A 16,180-nucleotide genomic window follows, 5' to 3' on the forward strand; every position below is an offset into this window, starting at 1 on the left:
AATATTAAGATTCACTTAGCTATTTAATATAGAAAATTTCGTTCGTGTATAAAAAGAAAGAATGCATTAAATACAATTTTATAAAAATTATATTGAAATATTCACACGTATAATGCAAGATTACTATTTCAAATTCATGACTGAAAAATATAACAAAAATACATATTTCATATAATATATATAATCATATAATTTCAATTTGATCAATGTAATATAATTTGGCAAATAATGTTTGTACTTTTATTTTTTATAAAATTATTATTTTTATTTTTTAAATAAATGTTATTTTATCAAATATCGACCTTGAAATCAATATTTTTATATACAACTTAATTTTTCGCATTTCTTTTGATTTCTAAAATCGATTTTCCAAAAATGTTCGATGAATACTATATTAACACCCTGTAGATCTCCAGGCTCTGGAGGAAAGAAGAGGTCGAAAGGGCGGCGAATAGAGAGGGACGACAGTCGGATGGCACAAAGAGGAGGGTGCAGACCGAGGATCGATAGGTATATAGAGTCAGATAGGAACACAGGAAGCGTCTGACACCGGAAAGCTCCTGGGGGATGGCTTCTTACGAGCTAGTTCTGACCGACTGACGACAACAATCTGTTTTCCTCTTTTTTTCTCTTTTTGCTTTCTCTCTTTTCTTTCCTATTTTCTTGTTTCCACGATATATTTTTAAATCTTTGTCTCTTCGTATAAAGCTCGACTCTTTATTTTTATCCGTTCGACGGATAAATTCATGCCATTCAGAAACGATGAATCGAATCGATGTTTCCTTTATGCGAATCATAAAAAGTTTTATGTCGATATCCTGGAACAGATATGAAGAAATAAACAACATTTTAAAGAGATAGTGAAAGTTTCTTTTTAAAAGAAAGAAGGAAAATTTGAATTTAAAAATAATAAATAGAATTAGAGAATTACACAATTAGAGAAAATGGATTTTTCATATATTTGATGGATAATTAGAAATAAATTTTTAATTAATATTTCTTTAACTTTTGGTAAAAATATAAAAATAGTTTAAACTTTTTCAAATATAATAATTATAGAAAATATTTCAAATATATTAAAACGAAACTTTTTAAAATGAAAGAAAATGTTTAAATTTACAATTAAAAATTTTATCGTAATCGATTACATAGAATTAGATCTGTTGATTTTCTGGAATTAGAGATGGCAAAAAATTAATAATTTTCTCAAAATAATACAAGTATATTATAAACTTCTTTTCGAAATAATAATTATAAAAATTATAAAAAGAAATTATATTTTAGATTATATAATTATATAAATTATATATCTTAGTTTTTTATATAAATATTGTTATGACAATAAATATTTCAAATAATAATATGTATTTTAAATAAATAATTTTTAATTTTAGTATTACAATATATAATATATAAAAAAATGTATTGTAATTATATTATTTTATATAACATAATATGTAACAGATTTACTAAAAATTCAAAACTTATATTTTTTATTAATATTATCATATAATATATTAAATATTCGCTGAAATAATAACAAATATGCAATCAGTTTATTAATAAAATGAATAATCGTTGATAATCGTACTTTTTAATAATTAATAGTTAATAGTTTTTAATAATTAAGTTCTGTAAATTTTCAACTTTTTATTTAGTATTTTAACATAATGTTTTATTTCTTGCATTATGTATTCTCATAGCAATTCGAATACATACGAAATTTAAAACTATTCAAAGTCATTTTTTTTTAAATTATAATTTATGTCACTACTACAGTAAATAATATAAAAAGCTTAATCTATTTTCAGAATTTAACATAATTAATAAGAAATTAATAAAAAATGAAAAATAGGACACAATCATTTTTCACATTTATTGCACTTTAATTAAATAAAAAAATAAATGTTTGAGCTTCTATGAATTCTGAATATAAAATAACAAATGATACTTTAGGCATTTAATCTGTAATCAAATGATAAAATCTTTCATTTTTACAGCAATAATTTAAATCTTGTTCAACTATAAAAAATCATGATGTAATTTAAGAAATATAGTTTGCTTTCTTATTTCTCTTTTTAAATTATGTTATAAATAATCTACAATATATTCAAATTCATCTGGATATATATAAAAGACTACATATCTCAATTTTGATGAAAAAGTGAATTGAGTTTTATTATTTTTAAAAATCTCACAGAAATGAAATAATATTTTTATACTGTATATACTTTTTATATTGTTTTTTTATTTTTTGTTTAATTTCACATAATATTTGCAAATTACAAAATAAATTTTGCATCAGTTATTAATAACACAAGTTATTAATAACAAATTAAACGATTAAATAATTTTGCATTAGGGAGCCATGTTTTTATATCTCTATTGCCTATTACATTGTGTTTATTTACCATATGAAAAATGAAGCGAATAATTCTTTATTCAAAGCGAACAGACTGCTATTTTTTGGCTCGTAAATTCAATCGATTTCTTTGCTTACTGTCGCTTGAATAAAACGACCATACGAAACTATTTACAACGTACAGTGAAAAGTCGATTATTTGAACTAATTGGAAGATAAATCTGTTCGGATAAACAATCGGATAATCACTAAAATATTTATAAATTTTTTATATAAAGAATTAAATTTATTTGTTTTTAAAATTAATTTTAAATAATTTAAAGATACTACAATAGTATTAAATTTATAAAAATTAAATTATAAACAGTATGAAAAAAGTTTTAATTTCAATCAGAATGAAACGTATATTGATCAATGAACAGAAACTTAAAAATTGTTAGAAGAGAATCTAAATATTTCTTATATCATGAAATATTAATAATAAAATCAATGATAATATTAGATATATAATATATAGTGATCAATAATATAATTTGATTTTAACATTATCTATAATTATATTTTTATAGTCATAAAAATATTACATATTTTTTAAATTATATTAGATTATAATATAAATATAAAAATATAATCAATACATTTTGTTATTATTATAATATTTCACAATACAAAATTTTTTTCCTTTTTTTGCATTTTTAATTTTTAAATCTGGTTTATTGAACGACATACCATTGTTAAGAGATTAAAATTCCTTTTGACACTATCAACGAAGTTGACGACAAACAAAAAGAATAATTAAGAATACCTGGAAAAATAGAATAGAAAATCTATATACATTCTTGTCCAAAAAAAATTATAAATTATTTAATAATACGTTTTAAAATAAAATAAATGAATATTATAATATGATAACAATATTGAAAATAATTAATTATTTTATTTATATTTTAAGGACATGTTATGTTTCAATAATTTTAATATTAATTTATCTTAATTTTTTAAAAATCGATAAATTACATAATATAAGCCAATAGATTTATTCTAAAAATAAAATATTTGAACTGCAAATGCTTATGCAAAATCAAATTTTTATCAACATGAAAAATGAAGTTTAAATAATGTTATAAATTGTTTTCTTCAAATATCACAATACATATTATATTTTGAACATGTCTTTTTATATATCATTCTGTAGATTTTTCTATACTCAAATTTTGCATAATTGCATAAATATTCTATTATTATATGTACAGAGTATTAATATATTTATAAATCATTTTTGAAAAATCAATTCTAAAGGCCAAAAAAAAAAGGCCAAAAGTTGATATACAAAATGTTAGAACTTATTTATTTAGTTATAAACTACTGAAGTTTAATGAGTGAGCCAATTCTATCTCTGTCATTATCATTGTTGTCTGCATCTTATTTTATCTAATTCAAATTTGCTTATAATTTAATAAATAAGTTTCAATCGATATTTTTATATCAACTTTTTTTTTATCTCTAATTTTTATCTCTGATTTTTCAAAGATGATTCATGAATATATTCTGTAAAAATGAGATAGATTGTTTGTTAAGATTTAAAAAAAAAAAAAAATGAAATGAAAAATTTTCAAATTTTTAAAAATATAATATTTACAAAAGTTCGAACATATCACAATTGAAAAATCAAATTTTGGAAATTTTTTAGATTTTAATACTCTAAAGATCCAATCTTAGCAGAAAAGGGAAATGTAATTAAATGTAATTAAAATATTAACTGAAGTCAAAATTATTTATCATAATGTTATTATTTATCATAATATTAAAAATGCTTTTATTTTTTCAAAAATATATTGATTTTAATATTATAATATATTGATTTAAATATTAAAAAAAAAAGAAAGTTAAATTTTATGAAAAAGATATTAAAATTATTACAATTATTTAAAAAAAATTTTAAACAGTTATGGAAGTTCTATTTATATAATATAATATAATTTATATAATTTTATATAATAGATAATGAAACATTTTTAAAAAAAATTCTTATGATAGTTTCATTGTAACATAAAAGAAAAATAAAATAAAAAAATTGATTCTTAAAAGTAAAAGTTTGAATAGAATTTATAAGATAAAAATGTTTTTATTACAAGAACAAATTTTTTTCAACCTTAAAAAAATTCTATATACAAATAACAAATATTGAATACTATTCAGTATACTATTCAGAATAATATATAATTATTATTAAATAATCAATAATAATAAATAATTGATTTATCAATCAATTCTATGAAATTTAGCTTTTAAAGTACACATATACCTCTAAAAATTAATATTATTCTGGACCAATAATTGTATAACTACCTTTATCTACTATCCAAGTATATTTCGATATCAATATTTTATTAATGAAAATCAAAATACGACAAAATTCTTATAATATATATTACAAACATTTTATTTTATCTTACTTAAAAAAATATTTTTTTTTCACATTTTTTTGCGATCAATGAAGAAAGTGAAATCAAAAAAAAAAAGACTGCAAACATTTCTCAGAATATTCTCTATTAACATATTCTCTTTAAATAATTAATATATATTGATTTAATCTTAATCTTGCGATTATTAATTGGGCTCTTGTATTATTGTATATAATTTGGAGTAAAATTTAAAAAAAAAAAAAATAAACTCTTTATTTCGATTAATATCTGTTTTAGAACTATTATATTATAACAAATTCATACATTAATAAAATCAAATTAAAATAAAAGCATGTTTAAAATTAACAAATATCAAATAAATTATGGAGTGTATAATATACCTACATGAGAGTTCCATTAATTACACGTAAATTAATAGCCATTATTTTTGATTTTCTTGCAGATCCCTCGACGAAGGGAGAAAACAACGATCAAAATTTTCTTTACCGTCATACACTTAGTTGCAAGATTGCTCATGTTGTTTGTTATTTGCGAGTCTAGCCGATATGGGATTTCAAGATAACTAATAGGTGACCTTCCTTCGAATTTTGGAACAATTCGGCCGCGAACAATTAATTGGTTCTTCTCTGTTCTCTGCAGCATAGGCTTGTATAATCGCCATAAATACCGAAAACTTCTCGACATCAGTGCAATCGATAAATCATATCGAAAGATATATACAATATATCTGGAAAATTACAGGATTAATTTTTTTTTTCGAATTTTTCTGAAAATAATATCTATCAATTAAAGCTGTTTTCAATTTTAAAAATAGTACAAATTCATTTTGTGAATTATTATTGTTATAAGTATATTTATAATTACATCTATTTATTATTTCAATTAATTATCAATCTTAAAATTATCAATTATAGGGAATTAGAAAATTTTAGTTTTTGAATATATACTTTAAGAAATTTAAGAACATGCATCTTGAAGCAAAATACGAATATATTATTTTATTTATAAATCATATTTACTTATAAATTATTTATATATTTCTTATTCGTTTTTCACAAACTAATGAAGCAAACGAAATCGAGAAAATATATTAAAAATTTTTAAAATACCTCATTTCCTAAATAATTGATGTATTTTAATTTAGATTTTGTGAAGTTTCATTATGATGCATATATTATATTAAAAGCAATATAAAAATCTTATCCTTTTTTTTTCAATCATAAAATTTATAATCACAAATATTTATGGAAACATCATAATATTTTTATATATTATAATTGCAAGCACATTTTTTAAACTTTTGATTATTAATAATTTTGCAATTATTTCAATGTAAAATAGATTTTTAAGCATATATTTTTTTAAAAATAGCGAAAAATTTTGAATTATAATATATTTAGAATTTATAAAAAAAATTTTTAAAAGCAAAGGAAAAAGCAAAGATTAATCTTAATATTAAATATTATTAAGATTTATAAAAATTTATCATAATATAAAGAAATATTTGTCATCAGTGGATCCAAATTCATTATTAGATTAAATTATTTTAAAAATTTCAAAAAGAAAGAGAATATTTTAAAAAGTATATATATAAATAATGACTCAAAAAATGAAATTTGAAAAATTGAAACAATGAACATTTCTTTTTATCAATTTTTTTAAAGATATTATAATAAATTATTCAATAATTTTCAAACCAACATAAATTTGCAATTTTAAAAATCTTTTAAAAAATTTAGTTATTAGTTATATTCTTATAATATCAAAAATATTATAATGAAAATTATTTTTATATAAATAATACTTACAATAAAAATCAAAAAGATTGATTATTATTAAAGAAAATAAATAAAAAACTGTTTTTCTCAAAATGTTAATTAATATATTTATATTGTTTCTGAAAACTGTTGACTTTAATTGTTTGAGAATTTATAATTTTGTAAATTATGTGTTCGTTTGCATTTTTTTCATAACAATTTTAAGCAGGAAATATGTATATATTATAACACAAGTTATAAAAGTGGCATAACTCCTTGTTGGTAAGTTCGCTTCTACAACATGATTTATCTATTAATTATTATAAATATATAGAAATATTAACTGGAACATAGTTATTTGCTATTAAGTTCAAATAAATTAATCTACGAAATGAATGTTTTTTTAGAAATAAGTATTTGTTTTAAATTAAACTTCATTTGAAATATTTGATAAAAAATACATAGAATTCATATTTATAAATAAATTTATTTAATCTTTTTATGCTTTCAAATATGTATATATAATTTCGAAATTTTTAAAACTATATATATATCGATTTTTCAAAATCGTAATATCACAAAAGTTCTAACAAGAAAAGTTTTAATGCCATTTTTCTAGCAAAAATTAAACTTTTCAAATGAATTTTAGTTATTAGAAATTAAAGTTATAACTTGCAATTGTTATTTTTTAAAACTAGTAGGCTTATTTGAATCTTTTGTAAGTTAAAAAGAATATAAGTTTTAAAAATAAATTATTTTTTAATATTTCAAATTGTTTGTAGAACTATTGCTACTATTTTTGATAATACAATTTATGTACATAGTAGATATTCCATGAATTAATGTGAAATTAAATAAATTTATTTATGAATCATAAATATACAATAACTCATAAAAATATTAAATACTTTTATTATTTAATTTCAGAAAAAAATTCATGTAACATAAAAACTTTGATTTAAAAGAAAAATTTTGTATAAAATATAATATTATACTATATATAAAATAATTTTTTTTATGTTAAAAATTTTTTTTTTTAAAAGATGAAATCAATTGCTAAAGTTTCAGCATTTTTTAAATTGAAAATATTTTGCTTATTTTATAAAAACTTAAACATTTTTTTTATAAATTCTAAACATTTTATAATTTAAAATTTTTTTCTATTATATTTTTAAAAAATGCATTGAAAATTTGAAAATCTATTTTATTTTTTTATAATGATATTTCGAAAAAAAATTATTTCATAACAACCGATTTTACAATTACATTAATTTTAATTACATTTTAATTACAATTATTTTAAAATTTCATTTCAAAAATAAAAAAGTATTCATATATTTCTATAAATTATTATATTTTGAATAACGATTTTAATGAATATTATGTTTTTGAATTTATATACCTTATTACTTTTCAAATATATAAAATTTATATTAAAATTGTATAAAATGTATTTGTAATTTCATTCAAAAATTAAATTCTATTAAATTTAATTTCTATTGTATAAATCTGGTATTTTAACATTTATAAGAATGCAAAACGAATTCCTAAACATAGAGGGAATGAAACTATTCGTTTGGTCGCGAGATTGATTTTCAGAGCGACACTGGAAAATTAGATTTTTCTTTGGCGTTTATTTGACGTGTAAATTGCGAAATTCGCTCGAGATGCTGGGATTCAGCCAGTAATGCGAATCGTTAAATTTCTGATGTTTAAAGGATGTTGATGTGCTCAACTATCCATATATATCAATTATATGTCTATAGGCTATATTAGTTTCTGCCAGAATCTTTGATATTATATAATGATATATGATATTCAAAATACTGGTGATAATTCAAAATCCAAATTTCGGTATCTAAATATCCAAAAGATCGGAATTCTGAAAAAAATAAATTTAAATAAAATAATCGATGAAAAAAATGAATATTAATACATTATATAGTTATAATAAATATTTTACAAGCAAATATTTTATTTGCAGAAGATTCAGAATCAAAGTCAATTTGTTCAATAAAGATATTGACTTTTATTTTTAAATAGCAAACATAAAAGAGTGAGATATATCATTTGAAATATATCGATGAGATATTATTGATGCAATGATTTTTCTATTTTTCTTTAATGATACTTCTACTAATATATTTGTGAGATTATTCCATTTAAATAGAGATCGAAATCAATAATTTGGATTATATAGTTGCCTCAGACTATCGTATTTCCTTGCTATTGTTGCGAAATTATTTCTAGTAATTCCTGGAATTCAAACTTCAGTTTTTGAGTCATACATGCTTTTAGAATCTTTATTCTAATCATCATTTTGGATAATGTACATAATAGTTTTAAAAATATTTACAAAATATTTATAACTTAAGAAAGAAAGAATTTACAAAAAATTTATAAAGAATTTTCAGAATATTCTTTTCTCTATAATTGCCAATTCTAATCTTATGACTATTGTACTATTATACTATTTTATTTATTTAATAATTAAAAAAAATTATTATTCTTTCTCGAATTCATTAAATATACAAATATAACCTAAAAAATTTTATTATATATATATTATATATATATATTTAAATAACAAGTTTTTAATTTAATATAAAAAAACAAAAATATATTACATTTTCTGATAAACACAAACATAATCATTTGATAGATATAATATAATTAATGAACTTGTTCATTTATTTTCTTGCAACATAATGGATAACTTTTGATATACAGAGGAAAATTAACATGAGATATTATTATATATAAACTCGGTTTAACCTATCATCATTTACAAACAGACACAGTTAATTAACGACATAACATATACGTTCTTTTAAATATTAATATTATTCTTCTTGAATGTAAAGTCACATTACGCTTTACATTAGAGCTTTTATCCTACATATAAATTTTTTTGTTTCTGGCAGTATCAAATCTTACTGAGACAAATTATATTTTCTTTAATAAAAAAAGAAAAGAAAAGAAACGAAAAAAGTTTTTTTACTTAGAATCTTGTACAATATATCATTATATAAAGAATGAATGGTTTTCGTAAAAAAATCTTTAAATATAGCAACTTTTTGCGATAATTCGTGATAGTGAAATAATGATTTATATTAATTACAGGCAAAATTTAAATTAAAACAATTCTTATTTTGGTAAAACCACAATTCTACAACAGTATATGACTCAGTATTATAAATTGCATTCTATATACAGAATTAGCCAAAAAATATTTTTATAATATAATAGATTATGAAAATATAAAAAATATTTTGCGAAAAATTATTTTTAAAGAAAAATTTTATAATTTAAATAATATTTATTATGCTTGATTTGGTATTAACATAGGAACATCGTCTTTTTTATCTAGCCTAACCTATATAGCAATCTATATAGCAAATAAAAAAAAAAAATACTGAATTTATGTTATATGAACTGATATATATTGAATTAGATAAAAATAGATTTGCACTATTCTATAAATTTACATGAAATATATATTTTTTTATTATTTTTTCTATAATAAAATCCATTTATTTAAATATAATCCAAAATCTTATAGATATGATCTCACAGATATATGATTAAATATTAGACATCGTTTAAAATCAATTAATATTTCGAAAGAATCATTATCGGTTTAAAGTTAATCTTTTAAGATGCATTTATATATTTAAATGAATGAATAAATGAACAAGAATATTTAATTAAAAAAAAATTTATTTGCATTTAACTCATTAAGAGTATAAATAGTATATAATATTACGATAAATATTATAATTTGTACACATGTGATTATTTATAACTTACCAAGATATATAAGTATAAACATAAATGTTGTCAAAAAAATCTTTTAATAATTCTTTATAGAAAAAATATTAAATACTGTTGGAGTCTCACTTCATAATTGCACTATTAAAAAATTTGATATTTGATGATTATTAATTAATCTATATTAATTAAAAAAAAATTACAAATGAAATGTTGCATTAAAGCAATATTGGATCCTAATGGATTAATTTATTGAAAAAAATAAAGAACGAGCATTCGCTCATTTAGTTTAAACGCACTTTACATACGCAACATGTTGCATCGGAAGAGAAAGACTAGTATCCACTCGTAGATTGTACTTCCCTCTATCGAGCACGATGCAAGTTGCGCGGTGGGACGAGTAAACAAAGTTCGAAGTTGGCATTTCGCCTGTAGCCTATTCACTACACCGCAGACGACATGATCTAGCATACTCTCACTCCTGCACTACTCCCGGACATCGGAACCGAATGCAGTCTGAAGTATTCTGCAACCTAGCAACTCTTTAGAATACACATTGTTTGCTTGGCGAAACATGTATGTACGTATACAATCTGTTTCTTTCAATTTAATAATACGATCGATTCTTTTAATATTTCGATTCTATTATATTAACTTGATATTTTCAATTTATGCAGTCTCTGAAAAATAACAAGAAATAATAATATGTAAATTCGAAAATATAATATTCATAAAAATTATTTTCAACTTTTTATGCAAAATATTTTTCTTCGATATCGATACATCGTTAAATATAATTAACCATTGCAAAGATAGATTATTGGATCATTGAAAATTAAATTAAAATTACTGAATATCTCTATTACGTTGTTCTATGATTAAAATATCTTGCGAGTTTTTTTTAATAGTGCTTTTTATTTTGGATATAAAAAGTAACCACAAAGAACTACATCAGATAAATACAGTGAAATGAATGACCAAGCATTACTATTTATTTTTGATCAAAAATTCATGGCCATAGTACAATGAAAAGATGCATTATCAACAAAGCATTGTTGTTTCCTTTCATTTTTTATGATGAGATGAGTTACTAAAATACATACATACAAATACGAATATTACTAAAATACATACATACAAATACAAATATTACTAAAATACATACATACAAATACGAATATTACTAAAATACATATCATCATTTCAATGTACTTATTTTGTATAATATTTCATTTCCTATTTATGAAAAATGCATAATCTAAAAATATGACAGATAATATTTTCAAGAAAAATTTAAAAAAGAATGAATTCCAAATATATAATGTATATTTAAAAAAAATGGTATATAATTTTTTACATTTCATTGATTTTTAAATTGAGATTCTTCTGTATTGTGTAAGCTGAATTTGTTTTTTCACAAATCCATTGAAATGTCCGCAGTGCAGAAGAATGTTGCGTCGATTGAAATCGAAATTACAAATAATTTTTTTAAATTATCATCAATTTTAATATTTTTTAATTAAACTTATTTTAGAAATATATTAATATTTTAAAATAAATATATAGAACAACTAAAAATAATTGCAAAATAATATTTTTAATATTTAGAATTTTTCAATTTTTTTTGTTTAAAATTATTTTTACATGATAAAAAATTATTTTTTATAAATATTTTTACGTGATAAAAAATAAGGTTGCTATAAATTATTATATAAAGATTTCAATAACTTAAATATTTTTAAAAAACAATTTTTTTCACTATTAAAAACTATGAATAACAAAAAAATTTTTGCTTAGTTTTTTCTATTTTACTATTATTTTGTTCTTTTATATTGAAAATATTTTTTATTGCATTATAAAATGATAATATAATATTAATATTATTTTTGTTAAAAAATTTCAATATACCAATAGCTAGCTATAGATAACCTAGATATGGAAATATATTTATTATATTATATTTATTTTTTTTATAATAATATAGTTAAATTATTAGAATGAAATCTTGTAATTTTGCAAGAAAATAATTTGATGTATGATCAAAAAATATTCAACGGATTGTAAACTTTTGTAAACTTTTTTTACTTGAATATATTACATGCCATATTGCACATAAAAGTATAGTCGTGGCTGTATTTTATGAATCAGACTATCCGAATTCGAATAAAAGTATTTAAGTGGGGGCGATAATACGTAAAAGGGAGGCGTAAAGTGTTAACACAGGCCAGAACAGCAGCAGACACTTGAAAACAGCGCTCTTTACCTACTCTTCAGCCATCTTTTTTCCCTTCCCTTTCTTTACCTTTTCAGCCTTCGTTTCCTCCAAACTCTTTGATGCCTCGTTCTCATCAGTTTTTGCTTGTCCATCCATTTTTCCTCCGATCCCCATCTTCCAAACTGTCATTATTTCTGTCATACCTTTTTCCGATATTTCTTTTTCGCAAAGAAACGGTACTTCATTTTCTACCTTTGAAAAATTTTTGTAAAAAGTAAAACGAATGTCTCGTTTTGTAGGATTCGATAGGATTTTCCAAAAATGTTATAAGATTATACTTTTTTTTTTTATTTACTTACATGGAACATATTGAAAAAACAAAAAAGAAATTGGTTGAAATAATTGAGAAGATAATTGAAGAAAAAATGGAAGATTGAATATCCATCAATAATTGTAATGTAGTAATAATTAGATTGTTAATATATATATATATATATATATATATATATATATATATATATATATATAAGAAATTTTTGTATATAAAAATTTACATAAATCAGCAAAAAGTATATATAATATAATCGAATAGTAACTATATCTTACATTATATATGTAATAAAGACAATAGTATCCGGATATATAGCTATATTCAAGATTATTTTTGATTATTTATTATCGAATATTTGGAAAAATGAACATTATTTGATTTTGGATCATTCTGCTATTTGTAAAAAAATAAAAAAAATAGTATAAATGAAAGAATAAAGTAAACAATAAATAGAATGTAATACAAATATCATTATATCATATGATCTCAATAATTCAAATTAATATAAATAATAATTATTTCAATTAACGTTTTGTATAATAATAAAATAATATAAAAAAATTTATTTTGTTTTGAATTATAGATAATACTAAGATCTGCATTAAGGTGAAAATGAGAATTAATTATTATATAACTAAATAAATTATACAGAATTTTCACAGGTAATAGACATAAATTTTCATATGACATATAAAAATAGCATATAAAGATAAAAATAAAATTTGTCATATAAAATGTCACAAAATTATTCTTTTGTATATATATATTTTGTACATATTTTTATTAATTATTTATAAACTATATTTTTATTTTCTATTCTAGATAGTTTTAGAATAGCTATAAATAAAAAAACCAATATTTTTCGTTAAATAATTCTTTGTACTTCCAAATACAAGAGAATTTTTTTCCAGTTGATCTGTATAATCCCAGGTAATTGCTGATATCGATGCAGATGTTAATCCATAAGAGAAAAAAAGTTACCACCATTAATACACCCATAATTACCATACTGCAAAGCCTAACGAAAGAAAATTATTATATTATTATCTTTAAGGTATGTTTGAATAAACTATATACTAATTGTCATTATTTAAATTTACATGATATTATATAAACTATACGTACTAAAAAATTATAAAAAATAAGATGAATTTATTTGATGAAAATTATAAATGTGTGTAATTTTCTATTAAGACTAAGTTTGTGTGACACCAATAATAATGAAAACGAATGAATAAAACGAAGAAAGAAAAAGGAATGAAATAAATAATTATTTAGTATCCATATTTTCTTTATTATCCTCTATATAATAATATATAATCAAACAGATTATAAAAGTACAAAATAACACACATATACATAATGTATATATATATATATATATATATATATATATATATATATATATATATATATTATTTTACAAAAGAATATCTGGAATATCCATTGTATCCAATCAGAAAATTAAGATTAAATTTTTATTTTCTATTTAGATAAGGTGAGATAGTGTTTCACTTTATATTCATTTTTCATTTAACATAAACTTTTAATATAAATTGTTTTTTATAAATAATATTGTCTTTTTTATAAATAATAAGTAAAAATTAATCAAAATTTTCGTATATAACTTATACTTGTTTTCATCTCTAGAATCGATCCTCTAAAATGCTTCACGAATACATTAATACATAATACAACTGGTGGAATGTATAAACTTTTGATGGCCATGTACAATGCCAAAGTTGGTACGTACATACTTAGTTAGAGCTTGTATCCCATGGGAGCAGGGTTCTAGTGATTTACCATATATCTTCGGAGTTCATGGGGAGTTCATGGTGGTATACACATTTAATAGAGATCGCATTTACAGCTGTATAAATCAAACTTTAGATATACTGAACATACTCGTGTCATATTCAGATATCACCAATACATTGCTTTGTCTTGTTGCTATATTTCATTTAAATCGGTATTTGAACATGTGGTTGGAATATGTATTTTATACTGTATTGTTAGTAAATAAAAAGACAACAAGATATTTATTTCATTGTCCGATGCATTATATATTTTAAAAAATTTAAAATTTTTTAAACTAAACATAGAGACTAAAAAGCTTTTCTCCTTTACGCGTTCCTAACTTTTCTAGATAAATTTTATCGCAGTTTATTTTATAGGAAAAGGTCAAAGGGCTTTGAACCGGCGAATTAGCGAGAGAAAATCGTTGGAAGCGTTTAATCTCCCAGCCAACTCGTTAATTTAAGAAATAAGAAGGGAGATAAGTTTTTCTTTTCTGTATCTTGATGAATTTCTCGTGTAACAAAAAATTTCTACGGTTCGTGAAACTCGAAAGTAAATGAAAAAAAATTTTTAACCTCGTTCTAATTAATGAAATGTTATTTAAATTCAAATAATTCAATTTATCTTGCGTCAAAAATGGTGATATTTTTTGGAATGTCTGCAAAATGATAATATAACACTTATGAAGGAATAATTTTAGAGATTAAAAAACAAAAGTAAATACAAATATTTAAAAAATGTTAGTGTATCAATTAAGAAAATATATCTTATTTCTTGTATTATTATAATATTTATATATAAAATAAATTTGTTAAATTTATAAAAATCATTGCAACAATATTTTCATAATATAATGATAAGTGAGATTAATAAATTTTTAATAACTAAATTTTTTAATAAATTTTTAATAAATTAAAAATATTTAAAAAAAACACAAAAATTGATATATAAAAAAATCGATTTAGATTTATTTATTAAATTATAAACAATTTAAATTTTTTATATTTTTAAATGAAACGAAATAAAATTGACTTTCAAAATGTTCTAAAAGTATTTCATGAATATATTAATATTCTATATAATAATAAGAAAAATTTTATAAAGAATTAAAGTACGAACACATATTTTTATCTCATTTCATCATATATTATATTTTCATCATATTTCAATGTATGTTTCGTATACAAATATTATATTTATAATTAAAGAAAAATATAAAAATACAAAAAAATATAAAATCTTTTTTCTACTGCCAATCATAAAAAAATATATAAAGTGTCAAAAAGAAATATACTCATTATGATATTTAGAAAAATTTTTAGAAGATGAATAAAATATTTATTTACCATTTTTATAATTATATAATAATAAAAATATGAATTTGTATAAATATCTACAATGAATCAGAGAGAAAAAAAAATGCGTGTCTTAAATTTTTAAAAAGATATTTTAACTCAACAATAATTAAGTATACAGAAAATCAATCTATTATTTATATTATGAATTATATTATATTATATT

At 20.2% G+C, this 16,180-nt stretch overlaps 2 long non-coding RNA genes across 6 annotated transcripts; one reads left to right on the forward strand and one right to left on the reverse strand.

The window, feature by feature from the left end:
- Positions 1 to 658: 658 nt before the first annotated feature.
- On the reverse strand, positions 659 to 10,695 carry LOC108000288 (uncharacterized). 2 transcript variants are annotated; one of them, XR_009833006.1, is made up of 5 exons: positions 10,356 to 10,695; positions 7,948 to 8,427; positions 5,173 to 5,515; positions 3,092 to 3,167; positions 659 to 818 (listed from the first exon to the last, which is right to left on the reverse strand). It is a non-coding gene; the product is annotated as an uncharacterized LOC108000288 (long non-coding RNA). The 2 variants fall into 2 exon arrangements; XR_009833005.1 differs by lacking the exon at positions 7,948 to 8,427.
- A 70-nt stretch (positions 10,696 to 10,765) lies between these two features.
- LOC108002414 (uncharacterized) lies at positions 10,766 to 15,897 on the forward strand. Of its 4 annotated transcripts, XR_009833002.1 has the most exons (5): positions 10,767 to 10,896; positions 13,774 to 13,916; positions 14,057 to 14,360; positions 14,513 to 14,607; positions 15,037 to 15,485. It is a non-coding gene; the product is annotated as an uncharacterized LOC108002414 (long non-coding RNA). The 4 variants fall into 4 exon arrangements; XR_009833003.1 differs by lacking the exon at positions 14,057 to 14,360 and adding an exon at positions 13,446 to 13,524 and having other exon boundaries at positions 10,766 to 10,896; positions 14,513 to 15,897; XR_009833001.1 differs by having other exon boundaries at positions 14,513 to 15,897.
- The last annotated feature ends 283 nt before the right edge of the window (positions 15,898 to 16,180 follow it).

The sequence above is a fragment of the Apis cerana genome, linkage group LG16 (genome assembly GCF_029169275.1).
Source record: "Apis cerana isolate GH-2021 linkage group LG16, AcerK_1.0, whole genome shotgun sequence".
NCBI lineage: Eukaryota > Metazoa > Arthropoda > Insecta > Hymenoptera > Apidae > Apis > Apis cerana.